This window comes from Saccopteryx bilineata, chromosome 4, assembly GCF_036850765.1.
Source record: "Saccopteryx bilineata isolate mSacBil1 chromosome 4, mSacBil1_pri_phased_curated, whole genome shotgun sequence".
Lineage (NCBI taxonomy): Eukaryota > Metazoa > Chordata > Mammalia > Chiroptera > Emballonuridae > Saccopteryx > Saccopteryx bilineata.
In genome coordinates, this window is record NC_089493.1 from 51,548,207 (window position 1) to 51,568,158 (window position 19,952).

General features: G+C 44.2%; 1 pseudogene; it reads right to left on the reverse strand.

The window, feature by feature from the left end:
- LOC136335432 (developmental pluripotency-associated protein 3-like) overlaps positions 1-18,471 on the reverse strand; it is a 72,697-nt pseudogene extending 54,226 nt beyond the window's left edge.
- Between the last annotated feature and the right edge of the window lie 1,481 nt (positions 18,472-19,952).

The window sequence follows — 19,952 nt, forward strand, 5'->3', positions numbered from 1 at the left end:
CTAGGAAAGGCCCTGGTGCAGTTCCTCCCTCAAGAGTCTTGTCCTCTGCACCAGAGCTTGGTATCCTCTGAACACTTGGTTAATTGAATCTGAATGTGATTGAGCCCTGAAAATAGAAGTAAAGGTGGTTGAGAAGCAATAGCATGAACCCTGATTCAGCATCCCCAAGTTCATCAGATACACAAGAAACCAATTTATTAATTTACAATGAGCTATAACTGCCAAGAGAATCAGACACCTTCATGAGCTGATTAGCAATATCCTCTCTCTACAGAGAAGCTGGGAAATCAAATGCTAAATGCAGGCTATTTGGGGAGAGGTCTAGATTCAGATCCATGGGATGCAGCAAGTGATCTTCCTGATGCATCCATCTCTCTTTGGGGGCAGGCTTGCAGGAGAACTGATGGTGACTTTATCTCTCCCACAACACTGTTGAGACATATGGCCAAATTCAGTTCTCTGATTCCTCACCCAAGCTGTCCATACTCTTACTGAGAGTTGTTTTGTTGTTGTTGTTGTTTTGAGAGAGAGAGAGAGAGAGTGGAAGTGAAAGAGATGAGAAACATCAACTCATAGTTGTGGCACTTTAGTAGTTCATTTATTTCTTTCTCATATGTGCCTTGACCAGGGGACTCCAGTCGAGCCAGTGACCCCTTGCTTAAGCCAGAGATCTTGGGCTCAAGCCAGCAACCTTGGGCTTCTAGCCAGCAACCTTTGGGCTCAAGCCAGTGACCATGGGGTCATGACTATGATCCTGTGCTCAAGCCAGTGACCCCTTGCTCAAGCTGGTGAGCCTGGCTCAAGTCAGATGAGCCTGCACTCATGCTGGTGACCTCAGGGTTTCGAACCTGGGTCCTCAGCATTCCAGGCCAATACTCTGTCCAGTGCACCACCACCTGTCAGGCAATGCAATCAATTTTCAATCAAGTTTCTTTTTTCTTTTTTTTTCTTTTTTCTGAAGCTGGAAACAGGGAGAGACAGTCAGACAGACTCCCACATGCGCCCGACCGGGATCCACCCGGCACGCCCACCTGGGGCGACGCTCTGCCCACCAGGGGGCGATGCTCTGCCCATCCTGGGTGTCACCATGTTGCGACCAGAGCCACTCTAGTGCCTGAGGCAGAGGCCACAGAGCCATCCCCAGCACCCGGGCCATCTTTGCTCCAGTGGAGCCTTGGCTGCGGGAGGGGAAGAGAGAGACAGAGAGGAAAGCGCGGCGGAGGGGTGGAGAAGCAAATGGGCGCTTCTCCTGTGTGCCCTGGCCGGGAATCGAACCCGGGTCCTCCGCACACTAGGCCGACGCTCTACCGCTGTCAAGTTTCTTAACTGCAATCCCATCCCAGTTCTGTATCCTGGGAATGACATACAAAGCACTGTGGCTGTAGTCCTGGGTGCACTCAACCCTTTCTGTCACCTACCCAGGGTTACTTTAGATGGCTGATGACATCTATCATGTGTAAGTTTTTCTAGGTGGGCTCTCAGAGAGTGTGCTGGCTAACCATCCCCTGCTCCCTGGAAACATATACACATCTTACCCAGAACTGGTCGCTGCCCTACTCTGTTCCCCAAAGTCTACCTTTGTGGATATGTCTCCTGGCTTCCCTTGCCAGTTTGCTTCTAGTTGGCAGAATATTGGGGACAGGAAGAGATATAGGTCATGTTTTATCTTCTGCTCTATCTCCCTACTGTGATAGCCTGTCTTTGGCAGAGGCTACCTCCCTCCATGGGCATAGCTCCTGACAGGCAGCCCCTAAATCCAGGTCCAGCTCATACTGGGCTCCATACCACTACTTACTCCTTTTGTTCCTTCATGCTTAAGGGTGGCAGTGGCTTCCCTCTCTCCCTCAGATGCTAGTCTCTGAGTGCCCAACATCCCTAAGTGGTTCCCTGAACTTTGGTCATATCACTGTATCTCCTGTTATATGTATTCATTTGAACCATCTGGGGTGAATCCTACTTCTTGCTATAACCATGACCATTACTGAAGGTATCTTTAGTCTCAAAGTCTTTGTAGGCACCCATAGTAATTTTCCATATCTTCATGAGAAGGCCACTATGTTTTTATGTGACAACATGTAGAGCAAAAGCAATTGACATTGACAGGTTTAGAAACTCTCAATGAGTATAAAGTGTTTCAAGAAATGTCTTAGTTAGGCCAGAACATAAAAAGGGAAGAAACACTTATGACCATCAGTGACCTTCTCAATGTCAAACCAAGGAGGGCATGCCCATCCTGAAAGTAATCCCATCACATTTCACTTTATGAGAAAATAGAGGTATCAGGTTTAGAAATTAAATAGCTTATCAAATTTTAACTCTCAATCATAGATATTAAAGTTATTAATTATTAAAATTCTAATCAGGCATCAAAGTACTTTAAACATTTAAAAATACACTGAGCTCCTAACAAATTAAATTTTACATAAAAAACATTGGTTGGAGCAAATGGAAGTTAATTTCTCTGGGCCTCCCTTTCCTCTTTTGTTTGGCAGAACAATTTTTATTATCCTTCTTACTAGCTAAAAAGTCTAAGTCATTGTATGCTCTCTGCCACTCTGAACAAGGGGAAGTTTGTATGTATTACACATCCATTCACAGAACATTTATGTAACACCTACTATGTGCCAGTCATAAGTCTAAACTTTGGGCATATAAAGACGACTTAGATAAACTCTTATGCAACTCAGAATCTGGAAAGGACAACAGACTTGTAAATACAAAATTATAGTATGTCTTGATAAGTGCTCAGATGAAGTTATGATTATGAATAACTTATGATCATGAATAACGGAGAGCAAAGAAAGTGAAATTTGGCATAGATGTTGAAGATTAAGAAGACTTTTCCAAGAAGGGCAATGGTGAAAGAGCACTCCAGTAATGGGGAATAATAGGTGAAAAGACCTTGTGTCTGCAGAATAGCAAGATGTGGGGGATTTGGGCATTAGGGTCTCGAAGAAGTGGGGAAGGTGTGCGGGTGGAAGACGTGGCTCTGCAGAAGCCCTTCGTGGCTTCCCGGAGCTGTAGTCCTAGGATATAGGTCTAAATCCTTTTTTGCTTTTCCTCCTGTGCCATTGGGCACATCAACCTTGCAAGCCACCATTTCCTTATCTCTAACATGAGAACAATAATACCTATTTCTTACTGCTGTTGCAATGAGCCAATAAGATGATGAATGGGAAAGCACCATTTAATTTACTGCCATACCACTTACTGGTTATGGGACGTTAGTTACCTAATCATTTTGAGCCTCTGTTTCCTCATGAGATTATAACAATACTTACATTAAATTATGTTTAGCATTTCATGGCAAGCTTTCCTCCTTTGCATAACTGGTATTTTTTTTTTTTTTTTTTTTTTTTTAGTGCGCACGAGAGAGAGAGACAGAGACAGATAGACCGGAAGGGAGAGAGATGAGAAACACTACTTGTTCATTGATTGCTTCTCATATATGCTTTGACGGCAGTAGGGGGCTCTAGCTGAGCCAGTCACCCCTTGCTCAAGCCAGTGATCTTGGGTTTAAGCCAGCAACCTTGGGCTTCAAGCCAGAAACCATGGGATCATGTTGATGATCCCCTTCTTGGTGACCCCACACTCAAGCTGCTGAGCCGGCACTCAAGCCAGTAACTTTGAGATTTTGAACCTGGGAGCTCAGGGTCCCAGATCAACACTCTATTCACCATGCCACCACTGGTCAGGTAGTATGCATCTTTCTTTCTGCTAAGAAGCATTTTGGAAGGGGTTGTGTTTTCCTTTCCCCTCCACAGCTCTCAAGAAGCTCGAAGCAAGTCTGATGCCTGTCCCAGCAAACACATCACCTCTCTTGTGAGTGTGTCTGCCAGCTCCTCTTTCCAGACCGCACTCACCATAGTATTGCTCTTTATTTGTACTTTGTTTAAAATTTTGATTCTTCCCTGACCAGTGGTGGCACAGTGAATAAAGTGTTGACTCAAAATGCTGGGGTCACTGGTTCGAAGTCCTGAGGTCTCCAGCTCTGACCGTGGGCTCATCAGTTCAGGGTCACTGGCTTGAGTGTGGGAATCGTCCACACATCCCGAAGCTTGTCAGCTTGAACCCAAAAGTCACTGGCATGAAAAGCCCAAGGTTTCTGCCCTGGTCAAGGAATGTATGAGAAGCAATCAATGCACAACTAAAGTGAAAACAACCACAAGTTGATTCTTCTCACTCTCTCTCTCCCTTCCTCTCTCTCTCACTTGTTCTTGCTAAAAAATAAAATTGATTTTTTTGGGGGGGGGTATTTTTCCGAAGTTAGAAGTGGAGAGGCAGTCAGACAGATTCCTGCATGTGCCCAACCAGGATCCACTCGGGATGCCCAGCAGGGGGCAATGCTCTTCCCATCTGGGGCATTGCTCCATTGCTGCCGAAGCCATTCTAGTACCTGAGGCAGAGGCCATGGAGCAGTCCTCAGCTCCAGGGGCCAACTTTGCTCCAATGGAGCCTTGGCTGTGGGAGGGGAAGAGAGAGACAGAGGAAGGAGAGGGGGAAGGGTGGAGAAGCAGATGGACACGTCTCCTGTGTGCCCTGACTAGGAATCGAACCTGGGACTTCCACAGACCAGGCCCATGCTCTACCGCTGAGCCAACCGGCCAGGGCCAAAAATTGATTCTTGATTCTTTTTCACTTAACCTGCTTTTTTCTCATGAAAATATATACTCTTAGGAGATGAAAGTTTTAATGCTTGCAGAATATTCTTATGAATGAAACAACTTTATTTAACTAATCTCATGTTGCTAGAAACTTAATGATTTCCTATCATAGAGGTAAGACAAATAGACTGACAGAAAAGTAGGAAAATAAAGATAAAGAAGTCTAATCATATAGCTATCAAGATGCCAAATTATGGCAATGCAGCATTAAATAGCACCTGAACCTTTCAATTTATTATTATTATTAATATTTTTATGTGAGAGGGGTGATAGTGAGACAGACTCCCACATGAACCCTAACAAGGATCTACTGGGTAACCCCTGACTGGGGATAATGCTCAAATCAATTGAGCTATTTTTAGCACTTGAGGCTAAAGCACTTGGACCAACAGAGCTACTGGCTGTGGGAGGGGAAGAAGGAGAGAAGGGGGAGAGGATGGGGGGGAGAAGCTGATGGTCGCTTCTCTTGTGTGCCCTGACCAGGAATCAAACCCTGGACGTACATACACCGGGCCCATGCTCTATCCACTGAGCCAACCGGCCAGGGCCTAATTTTTAATTATACAAATAATATATGGATAAACTCTTTCTGTAAAATGTTGAACATTGCTGATAAAGCTAAAGTCCTTTTGGTGTCCCTGACCCCAGATTTCTCCCTGCCTCCCCAGAGGAAACTATCATTAACAGTTTGGTGTGTAAATTTCTCTGCCTTTTCATATATACACAAACACACACATTTTAACAGCTAATCTTCTGGACTGTGTCTACGATTGCCCTTTATGTTTATGATTACTTTTTAAGACAGACCGCATGTATATAAGTAAAATAATTTATGAACCTAAGAGAAAAAAGTTATCCATGGGAAATATCTTTTTTTTTTTTTTTAAGATTTTATTTATTGATTTTACAGAGAGAGGAGATAAAGAGAAGTGGGGGAAGTGAGAAGTATCCACTCATAGTTGCTTCACTTTAGTTGTTCATTGACTGCTTGTCATCTGTGCCCAGGGTTTCGACCCAACGACCTCAGCATTTCAGGTCAATGTTTTTTTCACTGCGCCACCACAGGTCAGGCGGGAAATATCTTTATTGAAACTCCACGACTACAAGAAAATAGCAAGTTTATATTTGCCCAATAACTTCCAGCTATTTTTTTTCTGGTTTCATCTCTGAGTACTGAGGGCTTTCAGGAGTCCCCAGGGCAGTCGACATACTTTGTGCCAGAAGGATGAATGTGCAAGAAGAAAAGATCCCTGGAGACATTCCCAGCTTCCATTCTATAGATGTGTATATCAAAGCCCAGGGAGGAAGAAATGAATTTCCAAGGCCACACAACTCAGAATCAGCCAGGCTGGGGTAGAAACCCAGATTCCCAATTCTGTCAGTGCCCGTTCCACACTCACATAACCAGTTCTTGCTTTCCCTTTGTGAACTTGCCCACAGGCCAACCTGTGTGCAATCACTTAGAGATGCTAATCTAACAGATTGATCTTGTACACTCATTGCACACATTGCAGAGGATGTGGGAAAACTGTGAAATTGAAGGTTATTGTATGGACAGGTTCATTCATTCACTTATCTGGATGTTCAGGGAGTGTATTCTTTATGATAGAAGCTGTGATAGGTGACCTAGAGATATAGAGATGCATCAGACCAGGTCCCGCCCTGTAGGAGCTCACAGCCTACTTGAGGATACATGACAAGTACAATAATAGCTGCAGTGTTAAGTCTAAAGGGCACGGTGCCATGGGAGAGGTGGAGAGTGCAGAGAGAACTCAGATACCACTGCATTTACGAATGGGGAGTCAGAGAAGGCTTCTTAGAAGAGGTGGCCTCTGACCGGGCCTTGAAGGATGATTAGGTTAGATGAGGGGCAGTATGTGAAGGGAACTCCAGGCATGACAAGGTGTTGAGGAAGAAAAGCAAGGAGGGTTTCAGAGAAAAAGCAGAGTTCAGGTTAATAGGCAATGCAAGGATGCTTATAAAAGGAGCTGGAGCCAGGGCAAACTTAACCCCTTGCCCTGGAATCTAATCTTGTTGCCTACACTAGAGTGTATGCCTCTGAACGAGAGACAGCTGGCCTCATATCTCTGAATACCCTTGATGCCTGGCAAAGTTGTGCATACATTATATTATTATGGGTTATATTATATTATACTATATAATATTACATCAATAATAATATTTAACATTATATTACAATGCACAAGTTATATGTTTATATTACACCATATATTATCTATGCATATATATAGACTGCTCACAAAAATTAGGGGATCAGGGAACGTGCAGATACTTCAGTACTTTCAGCCTTTTGCATAGTGCATTTTCACCAATGAAATAAAAGTTGGTTTTGCATCTCATTTGCATAATCAAATAACTTTCTTTGATTTGTCATTTGCTTTTCTGATGTTCTTTAATTAAAAAAAATCAAATGCTCCTTTTTTTTATTGTTTCATATTCATTTTTAAATGTGCCCTAATTTTTGTGAGCAGTATATTTAGAAGGGGAGGAGACGTGTAGAGGGAAATAGGGGAATAAGTAAACAAACAGGCAAGGAAATGACCTCTTCCTGTCACCCACTCTTTCCCCTTCCCTAGAGATACTGTCAGTTAAACTGTCAGTTCAATCTTGTGCCGTAATGTACATGTGTCACAAGTGATTTGACTAGGTGCTCTAGTATGATAATCACTATGTATTACTTCTTAGGAGTTACAAACAGCTTTGCTATTCTCACCCCCAACAAGAATGTGTGACTGTCACGAATCCCTCAGGAACCAGGAACAAACATTTATCAAATTCATTATTCTTAGGGAAAAAAACCCATCCTCTCTAATGATCAAGGAAATGCCTATTAAAACAATATAAAATATAATTCCCCTCAAATTAGCAAAACTTTTAAATGAATGAGACCGTGCATGAACATGATTGGGTTATTTTAACTCATATAACTAAAGTATGTATAAAGAATCTTAAAATGTTCATATCCCTAGAAAATAATTAACACTTCTACAGATTTATCCAAAGGAAAAATATCTGAAAAGTTGACAGAGTTTTAAATATAAGGGTGTTTATTTCACTATTGTTTATCATAGGGAGAAATTAGAAAATATAAAAATGTTTAACATGGCCCTGGCTGGTTAGCTCAGTCGGTTAGACTATCGTCCTGAAACACCAAGGTTCAGGGTGTGATTCACCGTCAGGACAGACAGGAAGCAACCAACGAGTGCACGACTGAGTGGAGCAACAAATGAATGCTTCTCTCTCTTTCTCCCTCCCTTCCTCTGTCTCTCTAAAATCAATTTAAAAAAAAAGTCCAGGCCCTGGCCGGTTGGCTCAGCGGTAGAGCGTCGGCCTAGCGTGCGGAGGACCCAGGTTCGATTCCCGGCCAGGGCACACAGGAGAAGCGCCCATTTGCTTCTCCACCCCTCCGCCGCGCTTTCCTCTCTGTCTCTCTCTTCCCCTCCTGCAGCCAAGGCTCCATTGGAGCAAAGATGGCCCGGGCGCTGGGGATGGCTCTGTGGCCTCTGCCTCAGGCGCTAGAGTGGCTCTGGTCGCAATATGGCCACGCCCAGGATGGGCAGAGCATCGCCCCCTGGTGGGCAGAGCTTCGCCCCTGGTGGGTGTGCCGGGTGGATCCCGGTCGGGCGCATGCGGGAGTCTGTCTGACTGTCTCTCCCTGTTTCCAGCTTCAGAAAAATGAAAAAAAAAAAAAAAAAAAAGTCCAACATGAAGGTTATGATTAAGAGGCCCAACAATAAATATTACTAGAAATTTCTTTTTTCTTACAGAAACAAATAGGAGGGGGAGAATGAGAAGCATCAATTCTTCATTGCAACTCCTTAATTGTTCACATATTGCATTCTCATATGTGCCTTGATGTGGGGGGGGGGGGGGCAGCCATAGCAGACTGACCCCTTGTTCAAGCCAGCGACCTTGGGCTTCAAGCCAGTCATCTCTGGGCTCAAGCCAGTGACCATGGGATCATGTCTATGCTCCCACTCTCAGGCAAACCCACACTCAAGCTGCAGGCTCAAGCTGGATGAGCCCATGTTCAAGCTGGCGACCTTGGGGTTTCGAACCTGGGTCCTCCGCGTCCCTGTCCAAAGCTCTATCCATTGTGCCACTGCCTGGTCAGGCACATGGGAAAATTTTTAATGGCATAAAAATAGGTGCACATGTGCATGTGTGTGGTTTGTTTATCCCTAAATACTTCATTTTTTTTAAACAGAGACTTTTTTACGTAACAACAATCATATCAGAAAATCAATAATGATATATCATTATTTAATCCATAGACATAGACATATCACCATTGTCCCAGTAATGTTTTAAAGCAAAAGGGAAAAAGAAAGTTTCTTCTGGTCTATGATACAATCTGGGATCACACGTTGCATTTAGTAGTCACATCTCTTTAGTCTTCTTTAATCTAGAATAGATTCTTACTTTTTTCTTGTCTTCTATGCTTTTGGTACTTTTGAACATTACAGGTCAGTTTTTTTGTGGAATATCACTCACTTTGGGTTTGTCTGGTGTTTCCTTATAATTAGATTTTGGTTATGAATTTTTGTTAGTAATATGATAACTATGAAGTGTCCTTATCAAGTCAGGAGGCACATGATGTCTACTTGTCACATTACTGGTGATGTTAACTTTGATTACTTGATTAAGGTGGTGACTATTAGGTTTCTCCAATGCAAACTACTTTTCTTTCTTTCTTTCTTTTTTTTATTAAGTGAGAGGCGGGAGGCAGAGATGGACTCCCACATGTGCCCCCACCGAAATCTACCTGGCAAGCCACTTACACGGCGATGCTCTGCCTGTCTGGAGCTGCTGCTCCACAGCTCAGCGACCAAGATATTTTAGTGCCCAAAGTGAGGCCAAGGAGCCATCCTCACTGCCTGGGCCAATTTTGCTCGAACAATTCAAGCCATGGCTACAGGAGAGGAAGAGAGAAAGATAGAGAGAAGTAGGAGGGGGAAGGGTGGAGAAGCCAATAGTCGCTTCACCTGTGTGCCCTGACTGGAAATTGAACCCAGGACTTCCACACACCAGGCCGTTGCTCTACCACTGAGCCAACTGGCCAGGGCCCAAACTACTTTTCTCTTTATAGGCATCTTTTGGGGAGAAGCTTTGAGGTTATGCAAATATCCCATTCCCTGCTCAATTTTTACCCACCAGTTTTAGCAACTAGTGATAGTATTTAGTTGAAAGATTTATTACTGTAGTGATTTTCTTTTTTTTTTTTTTTTTTTTTTGTATTTTTCTGAAGTTGGAAACGGGGAGGCAGTCAGACAGACTCCAGCATACGCCCGACCGGGATCCACCTGGCATGCTCACCAGGGGGCGATGCTCTGCCCATCTGGGGCGTTGCTCTGTTGCAACCAGAGCCATTCTAGTGCCTGAGGCAGAGGCCACAGAGCCATCCTTAGCACCCAGGCCATCTTTGCTCCAATGGAGCCTCGGTTGCGGGAAGGGAAGAGAGAGACAGAGAGGAAGGAGAGGGGGAGGGGTGGAGAAACAGATGGGTGCTTCTCCTGTGTGCCCTGGCCGGGAATCGAACCCAGGACTCCTGCACACCAGGCCGACGCTCTACCACTGAGCCAACCGGCCAGGGCCTATAGTGATTTTCTGATTCCATCAATCCTATCTCATTTAAATTTTGTTGTTGTTGTTGTTGTTTATTTTTTTACAGAGACAGAGAGTGAGTCAGAGAGAGGGATAAACAGGGACAGACAGACAGGAACGGAGAGAGATGAGAAGCATCAATCATTAGTTTTTCGTTGCACATTGTGACACCTTAGTTGTTCATTGATTGCTTTCTCATATGTGCCTTGACCGCGGGCCTTCAGCAGACCGAGTAACCCCTTGCTGGGGCCAGCGACCTTGGGTTCAAGCTGGTGGGCTTTTTGCTCTAACCAGATGAGCCCGTGCTCAAGCTGGCGACCTCGGGGTCTCGAACCTGGGTCTTCTGCATCCCAGTCCGATGCTCTATCCACTGTGCCACCGCCTGGTCAGGCAATCCTATCTCATTTATTAGTTGTAATTCTACTCTAAGGGAGGACTTTCCCTTTACCCCCATTTATTTATTTATTCATTTTTAAATATCAGCATGGATTCTTATTTTATTTATTTTTATTTTATGAGTCACTTATATCATTATTTATTTTGATGTTCAAATAATCTCAGATTTGGCCAATGGGAACTCCTTCAGCTAACTCCTGTGTTGTTGTTTTTTATATAACTCCGTCATTTTTTTATGGCACTTCCATAATATCTTAAGCAACAAAATGTTCCAGGCTTATCTTGTACTGGCCTCAGTTCTAGAATCAGTCATTGCACCAAAGAAAAATGGTTACTTAGATTGGATAACAGAAGTAACAGCTAAGAAACACACACACTTATACTTGCATATCTGAAAATATGTTTTAATATAAAATTAAGTGATTTAAGTGGAAAAATATATGGCAGGCTAAGCCCACTCACAACCTTAGAAAAGATAGGACAAGGTACATGTTCAAAATTCAGTAAGGTTTTTCTTTTTTTATTTTATTTTAGAGAGAGAGGAAGAGAGAGAGAAAGACAGGAACATCAATCTGTTCCTGTATGTGCCCTGGCCAGGGATTGAACCAGCACCCTGCGTGCTTCAGAATGATACTCTAACCAACCGAGCCATCCGGGAGGGCAAGTAGGGCTTTTTTTGTAATGGTCTAATAGTGTGGAGAATCTCTGTGACACTGAGAGTAGACAGGATTGGGTTAGAGAAGAAATCAGCAACAACAGTAGATGAAGTGAAAGGCCCAAGATGAGGGAGCAACACCAGGATGTTCTGTGTCTAGAGGTGATTGGCCAATCGAGGAGGAATTGATAGGGGAAGTGTAGCAGAAACAGCCAGGCCTATTGGCCTTGCATTTCTGCAGGTACTATGTGGGTAAAAGCTTAGGGGGGTAAGTATGTAATCAGATTAATGAGAAAGGGCCATATACTGAGTGGTTGTCAAAGTCCAAAAGGAATGAAAAACATCCAAGCCTAGAAGACCAGCTGCTGAAGTTTCCACTCAGCAGCAGGTCCTGCCCATCAAAATAGTATGGAGTACACATTCTAGCAGCTGTCTTGCCCTTCCTTAAGCAAACCACTCAACCAGAGGCAGCCATCAGCCTAACAAGACATTACAACTTCAAAAATGTACATACGATCAAGAATCACCAAATATGTGAGGTGTATATTTATTATTATTATTATTATTATTATTATTATATATTTTATTTTATTTTGATAGAGGCAGGGAGAGAGACACAGGAACATCAAGCTGCTCCTGTACGTGCCCTCACCAGGAAATCAAATTGGCAACCTCTGTGCTCTGGGATGACGCTCCAACCAACGGAGCCACATGTCCAGGGCTTAATCATTTTTTAATTATTTATTATTATTTATTCGTTTTAGAGAGGTGTGGGGGAGAAAGTGTGAGAGAGAGAGGAAGAGAGAGAGAGAGAAGGGCAGGAGGAGGAGCAGGAAGCATCAACTCCCATATGTGCCTTGATCAGGTAAGCCCAGGGTTTTGAACCAGTGACTTCAGCATTCCAGGTTGATGCTTTATCCACTGCACCACCACAGGTCAGGCCCAGGGCTTAATTTTTATTGATTTTTTTAAGAAAGACAGAGAAAGGGCCCTGGCTGGTGACTCAGTGTATAGAGCAGTGGTGGTCAACCTGGTTCCTACTGCCCACTAGTGGGCATTCCAGCTTTCATGGTGGGCGGTAGCAGAGCAACCAAAGTATAAATAAAAAGATAGATTTAACTATAGTAAGTTGTTTTATAAAGATTTATTCTGCCAAACTTAGCAAAAATCTGACGTAAAGTACTTGGTAAGTAATTATTATTATAACTTGCTGTAACTCTGCTTTACAAATTTTAGAAAGTAAAGTTACTTCCCTACTTTATAAATTACCATTACTGTGGAACTGGTGGGCGGTTAGAAAATTTTACTACTAACAGAGATACAAAAGTGGGCGGTAGGTATAAAGAGGTTGACTACCCCTGGTATAGAGCGTTGGCCCAGCGTATGAACATCCCAGTTTCAATTCCTGGTCAGAGCACACAAGAGAGGCCATTATCTGCTTCTCTCCCCCTCCCTCTCCTTCTTCTCTACCTGCAGCCAGGGGCTCGATTGGTTCGAGCGTGGCCCTGGGCACTAAGGATACTTCAGTTGGTCCAAGTGTGTCAGCCTCAGGTACTTTAAAAATAGCTCGGTACACGAGCATGGCTCCAGATGAAGTTGCTAGGGTGCACATGGGAGTCTGCCTCACTATTTCCTCTCCTCTCACCTAAAAAAAAAAGGACAGAGAGAGGGAGGGAGAGAGAGGGTTAAGAGGAAAGGAAGCATTTATTATACTCAGTTGTACATTTTTTTTGGTTGTTTTCCATGTGTGCCCCGACTGGGGTTCGAACCCGCAACCTTGTTGTTTCTGGAGGTCACTCTTAACCCACTGAGCTAACCAGTCAGGGTCTAGAGTGGTATTTAAAAAAAAAAGTATCTGCCCTGGCACAGTAGCTCAGTTGGTTAAGAGAGACAGAGAGAGGGACAGATAGGGACAGATAGAGAGGAAGGGAGAGAGATGAGAAGCATCAATTATTCATTGTGGCACCTTAGTTGTTCATTGACCAGGTGGGGGGAGGGGCCTACGACAGAACGAATGACCCCTTGTTCAAGCCAGCAACCTTGGGCTCAAGCTGGTGAGCCCATGCTCAAGCCAGATGAGCCTGCTCTCAAGCCGGCAACCTCAGGGTTTTGAACCTGAGTCCTCTGCATCCCAGTTCAATGCTCTATCCATTGCGCCACCACCTGGTCAGGCCCTTCATCTTGTCCCCTGTATCATTGTTGTCATTTATTTCCCTTATATATAAGCACACATAAGACTACACATAATGCCATGGTCAGATAGTTTGGTTGGTTAGAGTGTCGTCCCAAAACACAGAGGATGCTGGTTCCATTCCGGGTCAGGGCATAAAGAGGGATAGATCGATGTTACTGTCTCTCTCTCTCTCTCTCTCTCTCTGTTGTTTTTGTTGAGAGGTGGGGAGGAAGAGAGACAGACTCCCGCATACACCCGGACCAAGATCCACCGGGCAAGCCCTGTCCAGGGCTGATGCTCTGCCCATCTGTGGCCTTTGCCCATCTGTGGCCTCTGCACAACTTGTTGCTCTGCAACCAAGCTATTTAGTGCCTGAGGTGAGGCCATGGGGCCATCCTCAGTGCCCAGGGCCAGCTTGCTTGAAACAGAGAGAGAGAGAGAGAGAGAGAGAGAGAGAGAGAAGGGGTAGGGATGGAAAAGCAGATGGTCACTTCTCCTGTGTGCCCTGACTGGGAATTGAACCCAGGATATTCACACACCAGGCCAACACTCTACTGCTGAGCCAACCAGCCAGGGCCTCTCTCTTGAAGGAAGAAAAGAAGGAAGGAAGGAAGGAAGGAAGGAAGGAAGGAAGGAAGGAAGGAAGGAAGGAAGGGAGGAAGGAAGGAAGGAAGGAAAGAAAGAAAGAAAGAAAGAAAGAAGAAAAGAAGGAGGGAGGGAGGGAGGGAGAGAGGGAGGGAGGGAGGGAGGGAGGGAGGAAGGAAGAAAGGAAGAAAGGAAGGAAGGAAGGGAGGAAGAATATAGGTAAAATATATGCATAAGTATACATAATGGACTATATCATTGCTATTATTTTGAGCAAACTATTATCTGTTAAATCAATTAAGAACAATAAAAATGTTTTATTTTACCTTCAGTTATTCCTTATTCAATGCTCTTCTTTCCTTACGTAGATATGAGTATTATTTTTTCTTTTTAAAGATTTTATTTATTTTTAGAGAGGAGAAAGAGAGAGAGAAAGGGGGTAGAAGTGGAAAGCAACTTGTAGTGTCTTTTTTCTTGTGACAGACAGTGAGAGAGACAGAGAGAGGGACAGATAGGGACAGACAGACAGTAAGGGAGAGAGATTAGAAGCATCAATTATTTGTTGCGGCACCTTAGTTGTTCATTGATTGCTTTCTCATATGTGCCTTGACCAGGGGGCTACAGCAGAGTGAGTGACCCCCTGCTCAAGCCAGCGACCTTGGGCTTCCAGCCAGCGATCCCCATGCTCAAGCCAGTGACCCCGTGCTCAAGCTGGTGAGCCTGTGCTCAAGCCGGATAAGCCCACGCTCAAGCTGGCAACCTCGAGGTTTTGAACTGGGTACTCTGCATCCCAGTCCGACAGTCTATCCACTGCACCACCACCTGGTCAGGTGCTTCTTGTATGTGTCTTAACTGCGGAAGCCCAGGGCCTCGAACAAGTGACCTCAGCATTCCAAGTTGATGCTTTATCCACTGCACCACCACAGGTCAGGCTGTTTTTTATTTTTAAATAAAGGACAATTAAAAAGAATTTTTTAATTTATTGATTTTAGAGAAAGAGGAAGGGAGAAAGAGAGAGAGAGGAAGACAGAGAAAGTCAGACACAGGAACATTGATCCATTCCTGTACGTGCCTTGACCAGTGACTGAACCGGTGACCTCTGTACCAACCAAGCTACCTGGCCAGGGCATAAAGAACAGTTTTTAAAAGGTCCCAAATTGGCCTCAAATTTTAATAAGATTCTCTATACACACATTTAGTACCACTAAAAAATAAAAAAAGGAACTGAAGCCATTCAAATGCAAACTACACAGATTCCGTATAAGTTATGAACATCAGGTTAGACAAGGAAAAGATGCAAGAAAAAGACATCACAGAATTTCTATCATAGGTTATCAGCATACTGGCACAGGCTGTCCTAGCAGAGTAGCTCCCAAGCTGCTGCCTAATACCTTAAAGCTACTGGCAAGGAAACAAAAAAAGTACAAGAAACAATAATGGCTAAATTGACTCTATGTCTGTAAAGCCAGCAGTCACGGCCAGGGCCACCATCAGAGCAGCCCAGCCCTTGCAGGTTCGCATTGGATTCGGACAGTTGGTAAAGAAACAATGATGCCACAAACTGGTGGGCCATAGTCTTTAATCCTAGCTTGCACCCGGCAGGCAAGTAAAAACACACTGGGCTCCAAAACCCAATCACATTCAGTGCTCACAAAGCTACTGATTTATCCGAGTTTCCTAGAATCAAAGGTTTCTAGCTCACCAGACTTATTCTCCTCTGTTCCCCATCTCCTTCCTTATCCCAGATACAAACACTACACAAACTGGCATCTCACTCAGCACTCCGCCATCTTGGCTGCTTCTCCTGGCCTACTCCACGTGGCCTTTCTCTGCTCTCCTCTGCTCTCTCATGCTAATCATCCCAGGAACCAAGAGCGCAAACTCCCGTTCTGCCCCCACTTTATATTGTAGCTTCACAACCTCTAATCCAATATACAAAATAGGGAAGTCTCTAATACAAAGTCACTTCTCTGAGGCATGATTGGATTGTACCATCCCACATCAAAAAGGGTGGGAAAGGCTTAATCTCAAAACCAAGGCTACAAGGATTCTGCCTGCCTACAGCCCACCCCCAACACATTGATATCACCTGGATGACGGCCTCCACATGGGCAGCGTTAACCTCAACAAAGTGAGCATAATACATTTTATCCGCCCAACAATGTCCAAATTATTTTCCATGATAATATTATCAGAAGGATCTCCATGATATAGGCACTAATGGAAGGTACATCTGAATCTTCTGAATCTTGATTCAGTCTCAAGTTTCCTCTCCTCTGGGATTGTTGGGTTTGGGGTTTGGTTTTTTTTGAAGCAGGGAAATGATGCGGTATCTAATGATTTGTAACATCCTTTGCATCCTTTCTTTCTGAGCAGTTGCCAGAGTCCTCACTCCATGTCTCCTCTTGTAGATCATGCCTTGACCCAGCCCTGGTCTAAGCCCTTTTAAGTTTTTTGCTTTGTTCTGTTGTTGGGCTTCTGGTAGAAGGAAAGGGAACTTGATACTGGAATTGAAAGTCAAGTTACTGAAGTTCTTTGCTAGTACTTCTGACTCAACTTGAGTGCCAGCTGAATCTTCTTCATGGGGCATCTCAGATGACTCCGGGGTTGAGGTGGGGCTAACCATTGGTGAGTCCATTGGAAGTCTAGCCAGAGCCTGAAGTTCCTCTTAGATCCTCACAAAAGGTTACAGCAGAAGGTGAGCTCAAAACTCTCAAATTGCTACAAAGTAGCAGCCTGGAGAGATCTGTATAGCCCAGAAATAGCAAAAAGAATTCCAAATTCAAACAAAAAAAACTAGATATAAGTTGTTTGATCTGTATTATTTTCCTTCTCTCTAAAAAACTTAAAAAAATTTTTTTCAAGGCAGATCTACAGGCAAAAAATAGCCTCCATTTTTGTTTATCTGAGAAAGACTTTATTTCTTCTTCACTTCTGAAGGCTAATTTTGCAGGATACAGAGTTCTAGTTTGCTGGGGTTCTCTCTCTCTCTCTCTCTCTCTCTCTCTCTCAACACTTGAAATATTTCACTCCACTCTCTTCTTGCTTCATGGTTTCAGAGAAGTCAGCTGTAATTCTTACTTTTGTTTCTCTATCAGTAAGGTGTTTTTTCCCTCTAGCTTCTTTCAAAACTTTGATTTTCTGCAATTTGAAAATGATATTGAGATGTAGTATATGTATATATGTAAAGCCAGTTGCTGCGGCCACCATCACAGCAGCCTGGCCCATGCAGGTTCACATTGGATTCAGACAGATGGTAATGAAACAATGGAGCCACAAACTGGTGGGCCATTATCTTTAATCCTAGCTTGCACCCGGCGGGCAAGTAAAAACACACACTGGGCTCCAAAACCCACTCATTCAGTGCTTACAAAGCTACTGACTTATCTGAGTTTCCTAGAATCAAAGGTTTCTAGCTCACCAGACTTATTCACCTCTGTTCCCCATCTCCTTCCTTCTCCCTGCACAAACTCTGCACAAACTGGCTTCTCATTCAACACTCCACCATCTTGGCTGCTTTTCCTGGCCTTCTCCATGTGGCCTTTCTCTGCTCTCCTCTCTAATGTTAATCTCAGGAACCAAGAGAGAGCAAGTTCCCGGTCTGCCCACTTTATAGTGTGGAAACCAAAAACCTTTAATCCAATATACAAATAAGGAAGTCTCTGATACAAAGTCACTTATCTGAGGCATGATGGGATTGTACCACTCCACATCAAAAAGGGTGGGAAAGGCTTAGTCCTAAAAACAAGCCCCAGGCTACAAAGATCCTGCCTGCCCACAGCCTGCCCCCAACACACATTAATATCACCTGGCGATGGGCATCCACGTGGGCAGCGCCATCTTTAACAAAGTGAGCATAATATATACATATTTTATCTGCTCAACAATATATATATATATATATATATATAATTTATATATATAAAAAATTTCTTACTTGGTGTTCTCTAAGCTTCTGAGCTGAGTTCTGAGTTTCCTGAATCTGTGGATTTGTATCTGATATTAATTGAGGGAAATTCTTAGTATTGTTTCAGATATCTCTTTTGTTCCAACTTTCTTTTCCTTCTGGTATTCTCATTACATGTATGTCATACCTTATGTAATTGTCCCACAATCTTTGGATATTGTTTTCTTTTTTCAGTCTGTTCTTTCTGCTTTTTGGATGTCAAGGATTCTATTGATATCTCCTCTAGCTCAGGGATTCCTTCCTCAGTCATGTCCAGCCTACTAATAATCCCATCAAAAGATTTTTTCAATTCTGTGGGTTTTATTATTTTTATCTAGCATGTTTTTGTTCTTTCTTAGTATTTCCACGTCTCTGCTTACATTGCCTTTGTGTTTTTCCATGCTGTTGGGCCAGGAGCTGCCGCCATCGTGGCCATGCAGTGTTGTAAGGTACCAAAAGCTGAAAATTGATATTAATATACTGGGAGGAAAGGTCAGGCTTTCCTGTCCCGTCCCTCCTTTAGGGAGGGGAGGGAGAAGAATGTAGAAGTTTCTGGCTTGCAAGAACAATAGATCATTCCGTTTTAAATCTAAAATAAAGGTTAACCTAGAAACTTCTTCTCTTTCAATGGGAGGCAACATTTACATACCACCTTGCATTGACTATAGTTCCTCCCCCCCCCCCCTTCCTGTAATCTTGAGGTTGAATATCTAGGCTAATGTGGGAAGAGGAACTCTGAAAGATTTGTAAACATCTTTGATTATGTTGCCTTGAGAGTCTTTTTATTTTTTTGTATTTTTCTGAAGCTGGAAACGGGGAGGCAGTCAGGCAATCAGACAGATTCCCGCATGCGCCCGACCGGGATCCACCCGGCACACCCACTAGGGGGCGATGCTCTGCCCATCCAGGGCGTCACTCTGTTGCGACCAGAGCCACTCTAGCGCCTAAGGCAGAGGCCACAGAGCCATTCCCAGCGCCCGGCCGTCTTTGCTCCAATGGAGCCTTGGCTGCGGGAGGGGAAGAGAGAGAGAGGAAGGAGAGGGGGAGGGGTGGAGAAGCAGATGGGTGCTTCTCCTGTGTGCCCTGGCCGGGAATCGAACCTGGGACTCCTACACGCCAGGCCAACACTCTTCCACTGAGTCAACCGGCCAGGGCCTGTTGCCTTGAGAGTCTTAATGTTTCTGTGTATCCCCTAAACAAATGTTGTCAGCCTGTGCCATGATGTCATGCCACCCCCCCCCCCCCGTGTGATCAAAGATATATAAGCAGCCCCTGAACTATTTTGGGGACTGCATGATTTGGGCCTGCAGATGCCCTGTGTCAGCCATATGCGGCCGGCATATTTAATAAACCTTTTCCTCTAATAAAACTCTTCAAAATTCATCTGGACTGGGTGTCTCTACGTGAACTCGATGAAATAAGGTACAGTGCCTTTCAGAATCTGGGGTGCCTTACTTTATAACAGCAGGTTCGCACTGGATTCGGGCAGATAGTAGAGGAACAGTGGAGCCGAAGGATGGTGGGCCATTCTGTTTATTAAAGTCTTCAAACGGTGGACAAACAAACGGGCAGGGCTCCCAAGCCCCTCAGCATTCCGGACTCAGTCAGACTCATAGGCCCCCACCAGCCTCAACACGCCTCACCCAAACAGGCCCGGTGGAAATCAGGGCTCCAAAACCCTGACTCAGTCTTCAGTTCCACAATCCAGACTCATTCTCTGGACTCACCCTCTGGCCTCCTGTAAAGCCAGAAGCCACGGCCACTATCACAGCAGCCTGGCCCATGCAGGTTCGCATTGGATTCGGACAGTCGGTAAAGAAACAGCGGAGCCAAAAACTGATGGGCCATAGTCTTTAATTCTAGCTTGCACCCAGCAGGCAAGTAAAAATACACACTGGGCTCCAAAAC